This window comes from Prenolepis imparis, unplaced genomic scaffold (assembly GCF_030444845.1).
Source record: "Prenolepis imparis isolate NDT839.2.m4 unplaced genomic scaffold, iyPreImpa1.0 SCAF_2, whole genome shotgun sequence".
NCBI classification, from domain to species: domain Eukaryota; kingdom Metazoa; phylum Arthropoda; class Insecta; order Hymenoptera; family Formicidae; genus Prenolepis; species Prenolepis imparis.
Window position 1 is genome coordinate 14,301,934 of NW_028141160.1, and position 19,468 is coordinate 14,321,401.

At 36.8% G+C, this 19,468-nt stretch overlaps 1 protein-coding gene across 8 annotated transcripts in view; it reads left to right on the forward strand.

Annotated features, from left to right (window-relative positions):
• Pgant9 (polypeptide N-acetylgalactosaminyltransferase 9) overlaps nucleotides 1-19,468 on the forward strand; it is a 201,516-nt gene that overhangs the window by 140,583 nt on the left and 41,465 nt on the right. The window lies entirely within an intron of this gene.

Genomic DNA, 19,468 nt, shown 5'->3' on the forward strand with positions numbered 1-19,468 from the left:
ATAAAGTAAGACGAAATCTTACTGCAGTAATTTTTACTGCAAATTAAAGAATACATCCTAAAGATACGCGGTTTATTACGTGTAGAGACGTGATTCCTCTTCCAGTATGACATTTCCCATCCGAGAAAAATATGAGAAATATACGCAAATTGAACATATAAAAAGCGTACGTTTAAACATTACGAAATATCCTTAGTGCATTATACCTGATGTGAGAGGGATACGTTGGTCCCCGGAGCACCAGAACAGAGTAACAGCTAGCGGCATTTTTGCCGATCGGGGCAGATAGTCCGCGGTAATGCGTTAGAGAATCGTAGTCGTAAATGTTCCATGCCATTTCCTTTTACCGCAGATATGGCGGCATCATAACACGGTCGTTGATAAAACATCCGTGGATTGGAGATTGCGACATCACGAGCTATCTCTTGATCCGATGAGAGTCCCAATGCAAATACATATAGAAATAAATCGCAAAAAATTATATCATTATCGCGTATATTACGAATAATTTTGAGTTGACTTTTCTTTCTGTGAAAAGTGCACAAAGAGATGCTAGATCGGATGTCAGTACTGCGAGTATTTACGAAGCAATAACTATATATATGCGGTGTCATAAAATCAAATTTTTTAATAGAAAGATTTTTTGCATTAGTAATTTATTAATTTTTCCTATATAAAATGATGGGATATCTTTCTTTAAAGGGATGATTTTATATTCGAGTTCTCTTCCGAAAAATCTTGTTCTTGTTCTTTTTTTCTTTAAAAAACCATAGTTTGTTTTATCCTATATTTTTGAATAAATAAATTTATAATACTTTGTTTTTGTATACATATATTTAATGATAAACATATTTATTAATTTATCGCGCGCGTAATTATAAGAAGAAGAAGATACAATATTATTCATTTTTTATTTTGCGATATGATACTGAATATAGCTGTTAATAGAGTTTCTGTTAGATGTCGATATCATATGTACGATCGGAAATTACGTTTCTCTTTATATATTCTCTTGCATTTCGCGTCGTTGCAAAGTGGAATCTATTCAAGCGTAACGCATACGATCATGAAGGATATTAAAATCGGCTTTTGTGGGAAACGTTTCATCCGAGGCAACTGCGGAGGGATGCTCCTGAATAAAATATGCAACGATGTTGCTCGCGAGGAGCGTTTCTGAAGTAATATTATAACGCAATGCCTCATGCAATTTGCATTGGGCCATTATTTTAATTACGGCGTCAAGTTAAACTCGCTGCTATTATATGTAAACATTTTCCTCGAACGAAGAAGTACAAACCTCGCTAATGCATACATGTATATACATATGTATATATGTATAAATATATATGTATATATGTATAATGTGTGTATATGTATATATGTGTGTATATGTATATGTGCGCTCAAGCTATGCTAATGACTCGCTATTTCGAATTCTTGTTAACGTTGCAAATTATTTTCCGTCTACGTCGCAAATACAATTTCACGGAGAACGTCCGCTCGCTTGCGCTACGTTTACTACGGGTACGTGTTACATGTTGTTTAATTAATTGCGCTGTGCCTAATTTGTTGCGCGAGTTGACCGTAATAGTGTACGGCGAAAAGAGCGCGCGCGGGCGACGTAGTTTAGAAATTTAATCATCGGAAAACGCGTTCCCGGAAATTAATATATTGCCTTTACCTTGTCGCCGTCTTCGCGCTATATACGGGAGTTCTAAAATTTCCCTTTAGAACATTTCATTTATATTTCATCAAACGTGTGCGCTGCCTTTTCTTTTATCTCGCGTATTCGATATTTCCTTTTTACGATACAGAAATATGATATTCGTGTAAAAATTAAATAACTCATCATTTAATATTATAGTATATGATATACGAAAACAATGAGTATGCGAAGTTAGCCCCCCATTTTCTACATTTTGAAAAAATTATTAAAGTTCTAGCAGCCCCCCGAAGAATTCTAGAGTTCTCTGTCGATTTTAGAAATAGTTCCGTCGTTTAAAGCATCGAAAATAGCAATTGAAATTATGGGGGGTTAACTTCACACTTTTTTGCAACTTTGAGACCGTATAACTTTTTTGTTATTAACTTTAGCACATTGGTTGATTAAGAATAATTGATAGAACTCTTCGAATCAGAACTCTCAATTAAATTGCCGGTTACCGACAAAAATTTTCCAAGTCCCATAGTGAAAATTTTTTTTGGTAATCGGCAGTTTTATTGAAGAGTTCTATCAATTATCCTTAATCAACCAATGTGCTAAAATTATTAATAACAAAAAAGTTATACGGCCTCAAAGTTGCGAGAAAGTGTGAAGTTAGCCCCATCATAATTTCAATTGCTATTTTCGATGCTTTAAACGACGGAACTATTTCTAAAATCGATAGAGAACTCTAGAACTCTTAAGGGGGCAGCTAAAACTCTAATAATTTTTCGAAAACAATACGTTTATTATAGGCTACCATCAGAATTATACCGCGAAATAAATTATATAATCTTATTTGTGACGCATATTTTTGTTGCCTTAGAAGTTCAACGCGTATTGCTAATTATTCCAAATTACTTGGAACAATTGATCGATAATTTTATTGCGCGAACCATCGTAGATCGACGTGATTTACTTGGGCGAAATCGAGTAGGGCCTAGTAACTGCACAGGGTCTGCGGTACGTCCGAAATATGTTACCTGGTAACCGTAAATTTTCGCTAAAACTTTGTCCCGGCGGCATCGGCGTCGGGCCGACCGCGGCGGCGAATTAACCCCATGAATATTAATTACAATTTACATGATATTAACCGACATTATCAGGACAGGTGGGCAAACTTCGTGGGTGCCTGTTGTTACTGACATACCGCGAGTCGCGTCCGTAACTAACGGGTTGGATAAAGGTGCCGCCACACCGCACCGGCGCAGGTGCACTATATGGTGCGCTTACAAACAGGTGTCCCTGATTTAGAGCCGCGAGGATTGTTCGGAGAGGATCGGTCACCACGTTGATATTTATACGAAACGATGGGGGACATTCTAGAATTGCGATGAAAACACTTAAAGCTCAAATAAAATCATAATTGACATAATTTGATTAAACATTATTAAATCTTCATACATACACAGAGAGAATTTACCCTGAAAATCATGATAATCATGGGACAATATGATATGGAAAGAATTTTATGAGAATTTCTCTGATTAATATTTATCACAATAAAAATAATATCTATCACAATATGCAGTTTAGTAAAATTAATCAAACATATTTTATATTTTATTCATAGAATTCTTTTCATACCGTATTGTCCCACGATTACCATGATTTTCAGGGTAAATTCTAAGAGAAAATTTTCTCAGTGTTTAAATATATATACAGGTATCGTATAATTATCGTACATATATATATATATGTATATAAATAACATATTATTTATAGTATATATAGTCGTTTTATTAAATGGGAATAAAATGCAGCCCCATCTGAATCAATGTACTCGTACATATACAATACATACATGTTTAACACCGATAAATTGATTAAAAAGAAAAACGATGAAACGTTTATCCAATTAACAGGCAACAAAGAATAATAATTCAATGTATTCGTAGCGTATCCATATTTATACACCTGCAGATAATACACACGTGTCTCTAATTTTAACGTAACTTTGCACTTGCGCAATTTTCTTGTCAAATATTTCCCTTTCAGTGAGCGCGCGATGCGAATAATCGCCATGGGCTCTTTTACAAAACGATGTAAATATTGCTTTTATCATTTGTACGCACGTGTTTTATTGTGATCGAAAAGTATATTTCCGACAGCTTAAACGATTAAATCTGGATTTTATTGAATTACCGATCATAGAGTCGAAATAATTAGCGATTACGATCGCGTTAGTTAACAGATGTACGATGCATCGGTGGTTATTAATTAATAATTTAAACACCCAAGGGCGGTTGTAATTGCCGCGGTGGACCAATTATTTAAAATGGTCGTTATCTCCGCCACAGTTACATATGGTTTTTTGAATATTCAATTAAACAACCTTCAACAGTTCAGTATGGCTCGTCGAATAACAGAAGTCCACCTCTCATAACGAATGCTTTAATTAATTTTGCAATCGATATATATATATATATATATATATATATATAGCAAAACTATAAACTACAAAAAATACCAATTTCGTGGAAAACTAGAATCATCGAGTGTACATAACAAAAGTCAATAAACCATTTGTCGATATCTATAAACTTTTGTTTCACCGATTTGTAATATTAGAGTTGAAAAAATAGCTATATATGAAACAGATAAAAACTATTTACAGAATCTGTCAAATTTTAATATTTGGTTACGCGTTATATCTCTAATATAATGTTATGCTTTGATATTATATTTTGACGAGAGAAATAATTCTCGATATTAAATGAAGAAATTCTTGAATAACACCATTCAACAAGTTAAAGATTGATTCTCGTAGATTCGAAGATAAACAGAGATGCTTCAGTGACGTTATGACGCGAGGAACGGAAAGATCAATGCCACTTTCCGTGGCGATAAGAAGTATGAAATGAGATAAAAGGTCGCTTTCTGCGGTTTTTTCGTCCGACCTAGTGGTTCTGCCCCACGGGTAGAGCTCCGCGGAAATAGAAATTTAAATATGCAAATGGTGAAACGTTCGGTTTAATAAGCTGCTTCTTCAGCGACTGTGAAATTTGCTTGCGAGGACTTTGCTTAATTATCACGTTACCAAACAATGAGAACCAGCTTTGTGTTTCGAGTATTTAATTTTCCATAAATTGTCATATCAAGATATTTCCGATTTTTTAACAACGATCATTATTTTCGATAAAATATCATATATATTAAATCAAATATCATATATAATTCAAAAAATCGATAACTTAATTTATTAAATATTTAAAAAGCAATTATTTTACAATTTTAATAATATTAATTATGGTTAACTTATTTGCATATTACACAAAAATTCTTCTTAGATCTTTGTCTAGTATTAATATTAACATTACAAGTTTTTTTAAAATTCTATTAAATATTAATCATTGATATTAATGTGACGAGAGTATCCGAGATTGTTTAATTCATTATGTGATAACGTGTAAATTATGGCGTACGGGTATTTTACACCATCTTTCATCTGATTGCAATTAAGTCTTAATCCCCTTAATCTCCGAAATAAATTTACGAAGATGAAAATTCGAGTTTTCAGCGGTTAATTTCCTGTAGGCAGCATAGCGGTTCGTTTCTCATTAGCCGAAAAGTTTTCTTGTCTAGAGTATACCTCCTTTCGAAGCGTCGAAAAGACGAAGGAAAATTGACGATGTCGTTCTGTTAGTTCGATAAAAGAAAGAAAAGAGATGGGGAGAAGCGATATCTAGCGAGATTTCAACGAGGACTTATGAGCGACGTATAATAGTTTGCTATCTGCCAGAAATTTCTCGAAGAAAGCTCGCGCTGTTGAAGCCAGCAGCGGCTATTATCATGTCGTTTATTGAGAAAAATTAATCGATATGCCGTACGAATTGGGCGTAGTTTAATATCATTTCGGATATATAAATACAATATATATAAATACGATTCTCTCGATAATATTTGACTTGAAATTTTGGAACAGAATTTTCTCTTACTTTATTCACTGCTGAATTAAACATGATATTTTTAATCCCTCACCTTGTTAAAAATCTGTTAAAATATTGGATTTGTCTTTACATACTCTAGCGATGGACGAATAAAAAAATAGAAACGAATTTTCGTATTATCAGATTTGTTATACGATTATCGCGATCGATAAACTCGTTTTTTACTCTTTCTCGTCGTCGTCTGGAAAAACGCGTCCAGCAAACACATCGTAATGCGATTCCAGCGAGGCGTCGACCACCCAGGTGGAAACGCGTGCAAGGGGTAATGAAAAAATATGTGCCGGGTTCCGGCTTGGTTTCACCGCTTGATTTCCGTATTCGCGTAGCGGGTTAACGCGAGACGCCAATATTTTTCAATTACGAGTCGGCCCGGCTTTATTTAGTTTACTTGCCAGAGCTCGCACACGAACTCGCACTTAGATTAGATTAGGCACCTGTTTTTAAACGCGCCCCGAGATTTCATCCGACTGCGAATGCAGCGAACGGAAGCGAACGGGCGACGATTGATTATTCCGCCGTTATCGCGAATAATAAAATCGGCTTTCGATAGACGCTCGAATAACGTCCGAAGAAACGACCCCGTTAGCTTTCATCGCTTGTCAGATCGAGAAACAATGGCTACTCGTATTTGTTTGATTTATGCTATATATATATATATATATATATATTCTTCGGTGATCTAGCAGCTGAACTTTCGAAAAAATATCATATATAATATCTTTCTATATATACTACACAGTGATCTTTTTATAATATCTGAAAATAAATTAATTAAATCAATATTTGTGCTTAATTAACTTGCAAAAATTATTCATAAATGTATTCTTAAATAAGGTCTCTCGTAATCCATTTTATTATATATAAATTTAAAAAAATTTTATTATACGATTAAAAAATATTAATATCAATCTCTTTCTAAAATTGTAATTAAAAATAGATTAGAAGATTAAAATGACGAATATATCGTCTATCAATTGAATAATTAGCTCTTGAATCACTATAATAAATTAAGAACAATGCGTACACATACACACATCAGAGTTTGGAAGAGTTATTTGCAAGGCGGAAGAGAAATTCGCGAATGTCCCCGTGTGTCCGATGCGTCATCCCCGACCGGAAGGAATAAGTTGGCGTAGAAGCCAAATCGCGGCAAGAGTGTAAAACGATTTCGAGCTCGAGGCTGTGGGACCATTGTGCGCCGGCTGGAAATCCACTCGCGAGAACCCATTGTGGCCGGGGCGGCTTCCACAGGATCTCGTCGCTTCCGCAGGAACGCCGGGAACGACTACGGTTGACGTAAACGTATTCCGGGGACCCGCTGAAGATACCGTGCTTGAGCGGAACGGACGGTGCGCGAGACGGATGAAAAGGACTACCGGAATAGTTATTGCTAGGCTGTTACTTGACAATTCGTTGCGAATCACTTTCGTCGCCAGTCGACATTTCCGGAGCTTTTAACATTGTGCTTGAAAAACAACTCGTTTTTTCAGCTCGATATACATATATTATACATATATCTCGTTCTTAGTGTTTTCTCTAGAGAGTCTTGGGTCCTGACTTTTTCGAAGATAAAAGATCCATCTTTCTCATTGTACGCGTAATCGTTGCGCCGCAAAGTTACCCCGCGAACAACCGATTCGAGTTTACCCGAGGATAGAAAGTCGCCTCCACCTACTTTCACGTAAAGTATACAGAATTTGGTTGCGCGAGGGAAGAGCGCGGCAGCGTGGTATGAAACTCGCGACCGAGGAAAACTTTCCGAGTTACAGCGGGAGAGAAGATAAGGACGTTGAGGAGCAAAGAAGAGGGCGGCCGGGTTAGAGCGAGAGAAAGGGACTGGGGGATATCGTTCCGGGGGAAACTAAAGTGCACTCACGAGGACGAACGCCCTCGGTACTTTTGCGTCCTCCCGCTCATCGGGCACGCCCGGGTCATGACTGCGGTTCGCTCTGCCGCATTCGCGTGTCTATCACTCGGGCCGAAAAGTACACGGCGGTTTCCGGAAACGCCGCGCGGGCATCCACCGGCCCGGCAAGTTTTACGATCGCCTAACTACCAGCTAATTTTCGTGTTCACGGCGCTACGTTGCACGTTCGTTACACTCGCCGAACACGATGCGGCTTCGTGGGGAGGAAAGTTAACTTTGTGCCCCAGCCATCGCGACGCCATTGCCCCATGGCGAAAAATAGCCTTCCAAAGGGACTAGTTGAACTTGTTAGACTCGACGTTATTAGAGCGTCCCGCGTTAGGGACCTCTGTGTATCACGAAAGTCTCAGAATATCGAGAATTGCGTATTATCTCTATTTCGTGACAGAGTGTATTACAAAATTAATAATTTCTAGTAACGAAAGCACACATCATATTTGCATTTTTTTTTAAATATAGATACACGCTAGATTAGAGTTTATTTAACTAAACTATAAAAATTATAATTGATACACAGAAAGAATTTTCTCTTAGAATTTAAAATCATGATAATTGTGGAACAATATGGTATGGAAAGAATTATGAGAATTTCTCTGATTAATATTTATCACAATAAAAAATAATAATATCTATCACAACAAAATAAAAAATATGTTTGATTAATATTTTATTTTATTATATAGTTTAGTAAAATTAATCAAACATTTTATATTTTATTGTGATAGATATTATTATTTTTTATTGTGATAAATATTAATCAGAGAAATTCTCATAAAATTATTTCCATACCATATTGTCCCACGATTATCATGATTTTCAGAGTAAATTCTAAGAGAAAATTCTCTCTGTGTAGTGAAAGCCAGATGAGATTAAAAATAAATTTATAATATTTCTCTATCTCTCTCTCTTAATATATTTGTTTGTGAAGAAATTATATATTTAATTGTAAATGTCAATGCAGCATACATTATAAATTCTTTTTACAAAGCGAAAGAAAGTAGGATTATTTAAACAGGTATTCAAATAGTATATTACACTTTTCCATCTTCAGTTTAGGACCGTGATGCTAGGCTAGATTGTGTCTTCTCCAATATGGCGCTCTATCCCTAACTAGTTCACCTTAATACCCATTACACCGAGGATTAAGTTAAGTGAAAGCGCCTTATCGCCTTAACGATGATCGACGTCCACGATCTCACGCCTGAGATCGTTAAGTAAGGCTCTGTGTGTTAGCTATCGAGATCTCGTCTTCGTTTATCGAAGGTTAAAGTCGACAACAACTCAATTATCGGTATTTCGCAAAATTTGTTACATGTTTGCTTCGAGCTAGACCAGCCGTCCCGTCATCCGCCCCCGAGATTATTAGATTACAAAGGACTATACTGGGATAGCTAGAATTGCAATTACGGTGATTACTAAAGAAAATTAATCGACGTTCGTTCGCCGATCACTTAAACGCGTCTGGCCGCTCGCCGTTTAATCATAATCCAAGATTATTCTCGTAGCAAATTGAGGAAGAACGGCTTTTATTTCGTTCATAAGCGTAACTATACGGAGGAAATGAGCGGTGCAGAGTGGAATGAACTTTAATCAATTTTAAGATGAGGAAGAATGCGTCACAAAGTAAAATTTACATCTAATTTCTGTTAAAAGCTCATGTCGAGATCGTTGAAAACAAGAGAGAACGCCAGCCGTTAAAAACTAAGTATGCTCGCAAATCTCGTTTCACGAGAGTTTATATTCTTTTCTTTGGCGCTTGAGACCTTTTCTTTATCGTACATTAAATATGCAGTACGGTTTATACAGCACTGCATTTTAAAGTATTCAAACTAGCATTTGTGTAGAAAAAAATAAGCTTATAATAACTTTCAAAAATCAGGAGATTAATATTCTCTCTCTATGTTTGCTTCTTAATGTATATTAAATTTTAATTCTTTTTAACAAATATAGAGATTTACAATATGTATTTATACAAATATATATTATGGTAATATAACGTATTAATTACTACACATGCAATATAGGCTAGTTTACGAACAATTCAAGCAATAAGCTCGAAGAAAATTTTATTAATTAATAAAGAAATATATTGCCTTCTATATTTCTCAAGACTCTCTGTCTTCGAGCTTTTATTCTGGTACGAAAAAAAGTAATTAAAGATGTACCGATATAGATATATCGGTACATCTTTTATTACTTTACCGATATATCTATATTGGTACATCCATCGCGAATAAAAATTAATTATATAAACTCGAGACCATCTCGTCGATAATAATAAATATCAAATCTTGCTAAATTTAACGCGATTCTCTGTCAATGCATTTAATCGCATTAAATCCATAATCACATCTCGTCATTCCGTCTCGCCGCAAGTTCTCGATGTTTGCACCGATGACACTCCGCGCCCTCGATAACGCATTCCTGAAATCTCCACCAAGACGTCTCCTCATCAATGACACGGTCGCGACGTTAGGGGTTCCAAACATCCTCTCTCTTCGTAGTTACGCCACATCTTGCCATCCCCTACTGGTAACTCCTGCTTGAAATACTCGCAAAGCTCGTAATTCCGACAGGAATCGGTACAGGCTCCTTTTTTCACTCTTTTTTTCCTGTATCCCTCGCGAAACGTCTCTTATACATCACCTCCAGGAGTCACCTCAGAGGTAATTGGATTTAGTACGATTTCTTGAATCCTGTCTCGAGCTCCCTCGCTCTCCTCTTCCCCTCCGTTCTGCGCCCGCATGCCGATTTCAGGATTCGAAGACACTTTCGAATCGATGGGTCACGTCGAACGGGTATCGTGAAATTCTCCCGAGATGCGACGGACCGGGCGAGAGTGTTGCTCGTAGGGGTCAGACTCGAGCCGAGGGTGATGGGAGGCCAACCAGCTTGACAAGGGTATCTCGTATCGCGAGAATCCGAAGCTTTTGCAGAGTGGCAAGTGGCGGCGGGAGAAAGGGGGAGGGTTTGCGGGGTTCGATCGCAGAGATTCGTGAGCAGACGAATCAAGATAGCTGGCTGGAAGAATAAAGTGTTGCGAACCCCGCCGGCTGTCAGCGAGCTTCTGTCGAGCTGATTAGGGGTGACTGCAGAGAGAATTCTTTTGTTTGCTCGCGCGGGATTGCGTTTTGCACGCGTGATGAAGTATGCGCGAACCACTTGACCGCTTGCGGGAACGCGATATTATTTTTCTTTATTTTTGACGGAGAGAGTCAGGGAGAACGAAATATTTTCCAAAGATAAAATTATTATTAAACGGCGAAATAAAATATGCGGTTTTTTTAAAGAATAAATGTGAAACATTGGATTATTATTCAACCGCGAATTCAACAGTGGTTATTAAATTCTAAAGAGTGATGCTATAAATAATGAAGATCAAAGCCTTTCGATAAGATGCATTGTTTATTAGATAAATGAATATAATACAGCAATTAATAATACATTAAGTAATCAAAAGCAATGCCAATTGCTTGTCATTTATCTTTTACATCTTAAACATCGATCGCGCCTGATCATATCAGCAATGATATAATACGATGAAAAAAGAAATCTTCAAACTTCTCGGAGTAAATTGCTGAGGCGAGTAGGCGGGACGGCGGCTTCGAACAGTTTCAGACCCGCAGAATTAACCCAGACTCCCCCGGTTAATTAGCATTATCTGCCGCCAGGTCGGGAAATTTACTTTACGAAATGTCCAATTAAGCCGGCAGGACAGACAATGGTCTGTCGCGGAATTGCGTCGTCAAGGATGTATACAATCTTACATACGTCCGACGACACGCACTTGTAAACGAAATTGCGAGCGAGGATAGAGACGAACAGAGAACATAAAGTGAAAGAGAGAAGATGTCTTTGTTGAAAGACACTACGCAAAGATGGGTGGCTATTATTCGCGCTTAAAGAAAGAGAGAAGAATGACACGGAAAGATGCGATAAGACAGCTAGAGAGGAACGTGGGGTACAGAAACGAGAACACATATGGTGAATAAAAAGGACTTCGCGATACGTAAGATACATTTCTTTTATTGTTACAAACGAAACGGAGAACGAAAGGGGAAAAAAGAGACATGGCAGAGAGGAGAGGAAACATCTGTATGTTACTGCCTTCGTTATTTGATCTCGAGGACGTGCATTGTGCTGCTCGTTCGTGCTGGCATTTTCATCTCGGAAATTAGGACGTCTCGCGTTTTGCTATGCGTCTTGCTATGCGTGTGTTACGGCCACGAAGCTGTAATAGTGAATCTGTGACATAATGTTCTGACTCTGTTTTTTTTTTTTTTTTTTTTTTTTGTAATTGCTGGATGTTTACAGAATTACAGAAAAATATCTAATGAAACACTTTTCTCTTCGCATTATTTTCTCCAGTTCGTTATAAGTCTCGTTGCGACAAAGTATCAGTCAGTAATTTTATTGTATTTTTCAAATGAAGCTCTTCGAAAAAATATAAACAGACTCAATTTGCTTTCGATTTTATCAAGTTTGTAGAAAACTTCTCTTGATATGTTAATAAATATTTATGAAATGATATTTGCATAAAAATATTAATCAACATTTATATACTATTCAACATTTCCTACTACTTGATATTATTTTGCAGTATTATTACTTCGTTATGCAATAATCACGGCTTCCTCGGTTCAAAAGTGAATCCTCTTTTCTATTACGTACGCATTATTATTACGTATACGCTGACGGCTTTCGAAGAGATTGTTCCATTACATTATAGATTAAAAATCAATGAAAGCCGAGATAATTATGTCGCGATTGTTGACACTGAAAGATTAATTTCATAACGTTCGCACATAACTTCGATCTCGCCATTATCCGCGATTACACCATCAACCAATTACAGCATGGTGCACCGTGTACATAATTATCGTCGAAGTGGCGATTTCTCGTTCCTCGCTTCGTCGATCGATCATAGTTAATCCTGCGGGCGGCGGGAAATAACAAGAGCGGCAGTGACGTTAACGGGGTGTTGCATTGGTGTTGGTAATCACTGCGCGAATACGTCGTTATAGTGTGAAAGGGAAGACCTTCGCTCGTCGCGTGTCCCCTCGGCGATGACCACACGTGTGGACGCACGCGAAATAGGCGGATGAATACGGTGATTCTTTTAAGGCCACTTTACATGCGACAATCTCTCTAAACACAGAGAGTTGCATAGTAAACTGCGCGAATTTCCATAATGAAATTAATGCGGTGATACGAGAAGCGCGGATACGTGCAAGAGCCGTCGAGTGAGCCGACGAGTCACCGGGATGATCGATGGTTTATGAATGCGATGACCCGTATGTATACGGCGCGAGATTCGCTCTGTGTTTGCCAAATAATTATTTCTCATTAATATACTGTTAATGCCGAGCGAGTGATGACAGAACGCAATTTTCTTGCGCGCGCAAAAAAAACGAGGGACTGTGCATATGTGCATAACACTTTTTCTTTTCTTTTCTCTTTGTGCCCCTCGCTCTTTTTTCCTCATATAATTATCGCGATAAGATTGAAGAAATCTCTATGGTGACATCTCTGTATATCGCACTGCAATAAAATAAAACGACGCGACGGAACGCGTTGCGTTTCGTGATACGCGGTAGTATTACGTTCGTCACGCGCTCCGTAATCTTTCCATAATAATCGCTGTTTTTTTTTCTTCCCCTCGATACACGTTTCCCATGTTCTGGAATTTTACGTGCCGTTTCCATCTCATTTCGCGATGGTTTCAGTCGCGCGATATATATCACGAAGTAGGTCGCCTCTATAATGAAAAAAAGAGAAGGGAGGAAAACGCGTTCGTGACACTCCGTTGGTCATAATGGTCCTGTCGGTCGACGTTCATTTTATATCGTATCATAGCGCAGCGGTTGCGGAGCAACACGACGGGTGAATGCAAAGCGTGATAAAAAGAATTTTATATATAGAATTGATGTCCACTTTTGTGTGTGTCAAATATGCGGTGTGGTTTTTTTTTCATGTAATTTTATTTATCACGAAAAGCTGTTGTGTATCTATTATTATCAACTGATCTTCCTCTAGAAGTAATCTATCTGTAATCCCTCGTGTCACTTTTTAATGGTATCGAACGTCTCTCGAAATCGATTTCATTCGCAAGAAATTTCTCGAAGATTTTTATTAGATCGTTTTTAGCCCGTCGTCACATTGAATCGGATTAAAATCCGACCGGAAGCTCTATCGGTTTGGGGAGAAGAGAATGGGAGAACCATTGTGGGTCACCGCGAAGCCAGAGAAACAGGTCACGGTTCCTTCTTCGGTCCACTTGGAATATTCATGTCCGGGTTTCTTGTTAGACGTCATTATGCGAGCTCCTGAAAGTTATTTCCGTTCGTCTATCCGCCCGTGGAGCCCGGATGCTCCCAGAATTGGATATCCTCCATCTGGGCGTCTGATCTTTGTCTTCATTATCCTTATTATCTTTCTTACTCTCGCGATAAGCAATTAACGGAGAGCACTCATCGATCGGAGAGTCGCCTACCATTAATAATAACTTGATTCGGTCCATTGTAAGTCGCTTAGGAAGCGTTAATTAGACCTCGTCCCATTGTCCAGACCCGTCGAGAGAACTCCTCGGAAAGTGAAAGAATAATTTCTCCGCGGGGTGCAAAACTCCCGTGGCTCACAAATAATGTGAGGTAATGACTATTAAAGCACTCTCGGTAATTACTAAATTAGACGTTGGAGTGAATTAATTGAAGGAAATCGCGTGCCAGCGCCGCGTTTCAAATTAGAAAAATTTCTCGGCGACACGCTACGTTCCAAACATTGTATCCTCGAATATTTGATTTGACATTTGGCTCGCGCTCGTAAAGAAAGACGCAATCTCTTTCTCGAGATTATACAGATATTCTCGACGCGATCACATGACTGTCTAATCATCTTTTTCAAACACCTTATGTATATATGTATGAGAGATATGTATATCGACACTCCTCTTATCAAGTATACATGGTAAATGAAAGAACACGACTATATCTGCTGTAAAATCTAATGATTTAATGCGACTAGCTAATGATAATAAGTGGGTTACTTAGCTGCAAATGTTAGCAGTAACTATAGGCCTGGCCTGAATGAAAGGACGGTGAACATGGGGAAGTTTTTCGAAGCGCGTCGAACGCGCGTGAGAGTAACAACGACGTGTCCGGATGCGCTAAATTGCCTTTGTTGAATTTCTCTCGCAGGAAGACGCTCGTCCCTGCTCGATTGAGTTTTACGAGGCGTCACGTGCAGGTAAAATGATAGTAGCCGTGCGGTTACGCTTCGAGGAACTGCGAATGCCTCGTAAAAGCCGGGGATGGAGATTTCCGAAAAAGGAAATGAGAGAGAGATAAGAGTCTTTCGTGTGAGGCAGTGATCTGTCAATATTACATTCCGCGGATATGTTTGTTATAAAAGTATCTATAATTACTATAAAGATATTCGCTCGTTCTCGAGAAATCGAATAAATATATATATATATATATATATATATATATATATATATATATTTATACCAATAATATATGATAATATATAATACAAGCAGACAGTAAATGTGTTTTATTTAATTTTTTCAATTTTTACATCTGCATCACATAATTACTTTTTCTTTAACTGAAATATTAATATTTAATGCAGCTTCAAACCACTTACTTGTCGTACCTTCATCTATAGAATGCGATATAAATATTACAGACACATTTTGGAGAAATATTCTATTTCTTATTAATTATAATATACGTTTCTCTTTGTTGCGAAACTTTATCCACAATCTCTGCACAATTTTCGATGTATGCATCAAGATCTATTCAATTAATTTCATTGCGATTGCAGTCTGTTCTTAATTAGCTAATTACCGAGCATGTGCATTCATCTTCTCTCCTCGTGGTTTTTTTCGTGTATCTTTTTCTTTCCTCTATGTAGTGTTGTATACTAGTTTCAATTATGCTTGAAAAAAATCGCCCGTTCTGAGTTGGCGAGTTAATCCAGTAGCTGCGACTTTTTCTCTGCGTTAACTCCGCTAACTTTTGATTCAGAAAATTATGACACGCGACGGAACCTGAAAGCGTGTTTGCCGCATTTAATACAAGCGGAAGCATTATCACACGGAGGAAAATTGCTGCCGGGTTTATATTTTGAGTAAAAAAAGAACTAATCCTCTTGCTATGGAATTTAAGTACGGTCTATCGATTAAATTCGTGAAGTACCATTGTTATTAAAATATATTGTGCGAGAGAAAATAATATTATTCTTTTTGACGTGAATTTACATGCAAATCAAATTACATCAATGCAAATAAATAATCGTGTATTTTACGAACTTTTTTGCAATTTGTTAATAATTGCCGTAAAAAGAATTAATCGGCACATATTCGGAATTAGAAATAAAAATTGCATCGTCGATAATTTGACATAAATATAATATAATTCATCGTAAGTTACACGTGCGACATACATGTAAATTCTGAATGGAGCTCCAAAGGATATAAACATTTATTTATATTCCCTCTACCTCGTGCGTTCAAACTTGTGGCGAATGTCATTGCAAATTAATGATCAAAATTTATTTGAAAATAAACAGTACTGCCATGACTAATAGTTTTGTTCTATAGGGGCATAATAGTTATTATTTTCGAATATATCGGATACGCGAAACATTGCGAACGTTCATTTGTCATACACAGTTTCACTCTGTTCAATATATTCAAAATGAAAAGTGGTTCCTGTAATTTTGCGATAAATTCGCAACTTTAGGTATCGCTGATTGGACATGAACCTTCATGGAAATATTCCATGACGTTGCCATATTTACAATTCGTTACGTGCGTAAATAATGCGCAATCGCGCACTCTCTTTGGCAAAATGCAGAATATAATTATGCTCCGTTAATTTGGTGCACCTGTTGTTTGACATTTGCCCGTTAACAGGGAGCCAACATTATATTATTTGCAATCTCACATTTTCTAATGATCCACGAACGGAAGTAATTAAAAATACTACGGTTCCCTACCCGACGAATCAAGGGAAACAGACTGCAACTGATCAGGCCGCGGCAACTAATCGGTGACCGCGTTAATAACACGATTTGCAAGATAAATGACCGATTTATGGAGCCAATTAATCATATGTACATATGCATGCGTATCTGTATTCATCGGGTCTTCCGTTTATATGACAAATTTCATTGCGTTTCCGGTTGATCGGTGATAAGGAAACATTGAAGAGAAGAATACAAAGAGAGAAAAGAGTAAATGTAAAAGTCTTTCGTATTCTGACTCGGTTCTTCAGAAAAATCAATATACCCCATATACGCGGAAAAATAACACCGAAGTGACGACAATAAAATAAATAAGTTTAATATTTTCTTCACGTTTATATAGCGAGCTACAACATATTTTTTCCATTTTTGCGTATGAGTGACTCGCATACATGTAATTCAACTTTTTAAGTTATAATCTGCGATTGAGAAAAGGATTTGGAAAAGTTTCGTTTTATTATGTTATGGGGATTTATCGCGACACGCAAAAGATCTTATATAATAATATAGCGCCCCGCTTGGAACGCTGACATAAATAAATAGTAAAATTCGTCGGCTTGATATTCCTCCACCTCTCTTGTCCACGACTTCAAGCTCTGGTTTCTCGCTGCTGGTACAACCTCTAGACATCTTTCCATTATTCAACACACATCGTTGAAAAAGGGATGCTATAAGCTAGATGCATCTACCAGTCTTAGCGGGGAAAACAGATACTATCGGATGTTATCGATGTGTAGGTGTCACGTGGTGCATCAACGACTGAACGAAACTCGTCTCGTCATAGAATGCATAATGCCTCGATAATACTTACAGTCAACTTGTTTCTCAAATTCTCTTTATACGACGAAAATAAAACTTTCCGTGCATACGAATTTTACAGTTTCTATAATATATAATAAGCTTACTTTATATAATTTATTTTATTTTATTTTATTTTATTTTATTTTTTATTTAGAAAAATTAATTTATTATTACGTCTCATATAAATATATAAACGTTAAAAAAATAATATTTCTCTTTTGTCGAACAATTAATTCTTAAATCTGCAGAACATCTTTCTTTCCTTGTTTATACTCTATGTCTGATATAACGAGTAAAAAATGTATCATATCTAAAGCATAGTTTTCTGCGGAGATGAGCAAAAGCCACTTTCATGGAATTGCATGGAGGGTTCTTAATATACAGATCGTGGTTACTTCAATTGCGATGTTCCAACTAAATGTTACGATACTAAGTTTCACGACTTGTTACAAGAGTGTAAGAAGAGTCTCGTTGAAGTTTTAACGACCTCCTTATTACAAATTTCCCTTATTTTGCGGAAAAGTATCGCGAACACGAAGAAAACTTTCTGCGGCTGTGTTCTTAGAATATCTTCTCAAGTTACAAGCACGGTTCATGACATTTGGCCAGAATGTTGGGCATAATACATATGTTCTATTATAAAATGGATTTTGTTTGAATGTTTTTCATTGAAAGATTAAAAAAATATAATATAACACAAAAATTGCTATAACATTAATTTTGTAAGCAAATTTATATACAATCTAACTTATGTATATATGTAGCGAACGTACAATATAAACTTATTGTATATGTTTGATGATCTATAGTTGATATTATTGGTTTAATGTTATATACCGCGGAATAACTCGCGATCATGTAATAAACTAAAACGACCTCTCATATCCGCGCTCCAGTATCGAAGAGTATCGAATTTCTTATAGACAAGAAACGAGAATTACACTCGAGAAATCTTTCGTTGATATTGTTTCTACCAGCAGTTGCCGACCAATCACGATATGCCAGATATCGCAAGTAGCGTCTTATTAAGGGTGAACACGTAAACCACCCTCGAACTTTTAACGACCTTCTGATTAACGGGTTTTTTCTTTTTGCGAACGATACGCACAACTTGGACAACGCTTGCCAATTATACCAATCGACAATTTTCTTTTCAACGAAGGAAGGAACGAAAAATGATTTCCCTTTTTCGATTTATTTCTTCTTTTCGAAAAAAGGAGCGAGGATGCCTAATAGCTATGAGAAAAGGGGAACGATATTTCTCGGCAAACTGTGCAATTTTATCGCGGCGGATTTTACAACTCAATCGGGAAAAGCAAAAGTTTCCTACGGAACTACGGCAGTTACGCTTGTGATCGTATTTCCTGAATCTTCTGATAAGGACGAATTTTACAACCGCATAGGATATTATTTTGTTTCATGCTGTAGAATTTCAGGTATCTTGTGTAATTCGATTTCATAAAATTTTTCACTAAAAAAAAATATCGTGTTTTATATCAGAATATAAAAATTGCAATGATGCAATTATTTTTTCTTTGGGTATTATTGGAAAAATTAGAGGACATGATAAAGGTATGTGTGAGATAGCCAACATTTTTTTACATACAAAATTAAATGCATAAAAGTATGCTATTAAAATATGTTATATAACAACGTGCAAAAATTTTTACTGCGATAATATATCAATGATATAAAGTAGATATTAACGAAGAAATAAAATATCATATTGAATTTAAAAAAGAAAGAAAACAAAATTTGAATAATTATGTTTCCTAGCAAGTCAAAAAAAGAATACGGCTCAGGCAATAGCTGTGTTATATCTTCCATAGTGAACGGTAGAGCGACTGTACTCTCTCTTGTATCCCGATCATGGCTCACGTACTTTGCTGATCAAACGGAAAGCGACGAACACTCGACGGACTTCATCAATGAAGCCGAAGCGAGGTCTTTGAGCACGTATTGCTCTAATTACACGATACCACCGCGATATAGCGATCAGTATATGTACCTACTTGTGCATCATGCATACAGCGTATAAGAAGGAAATTTGGTAGAGAC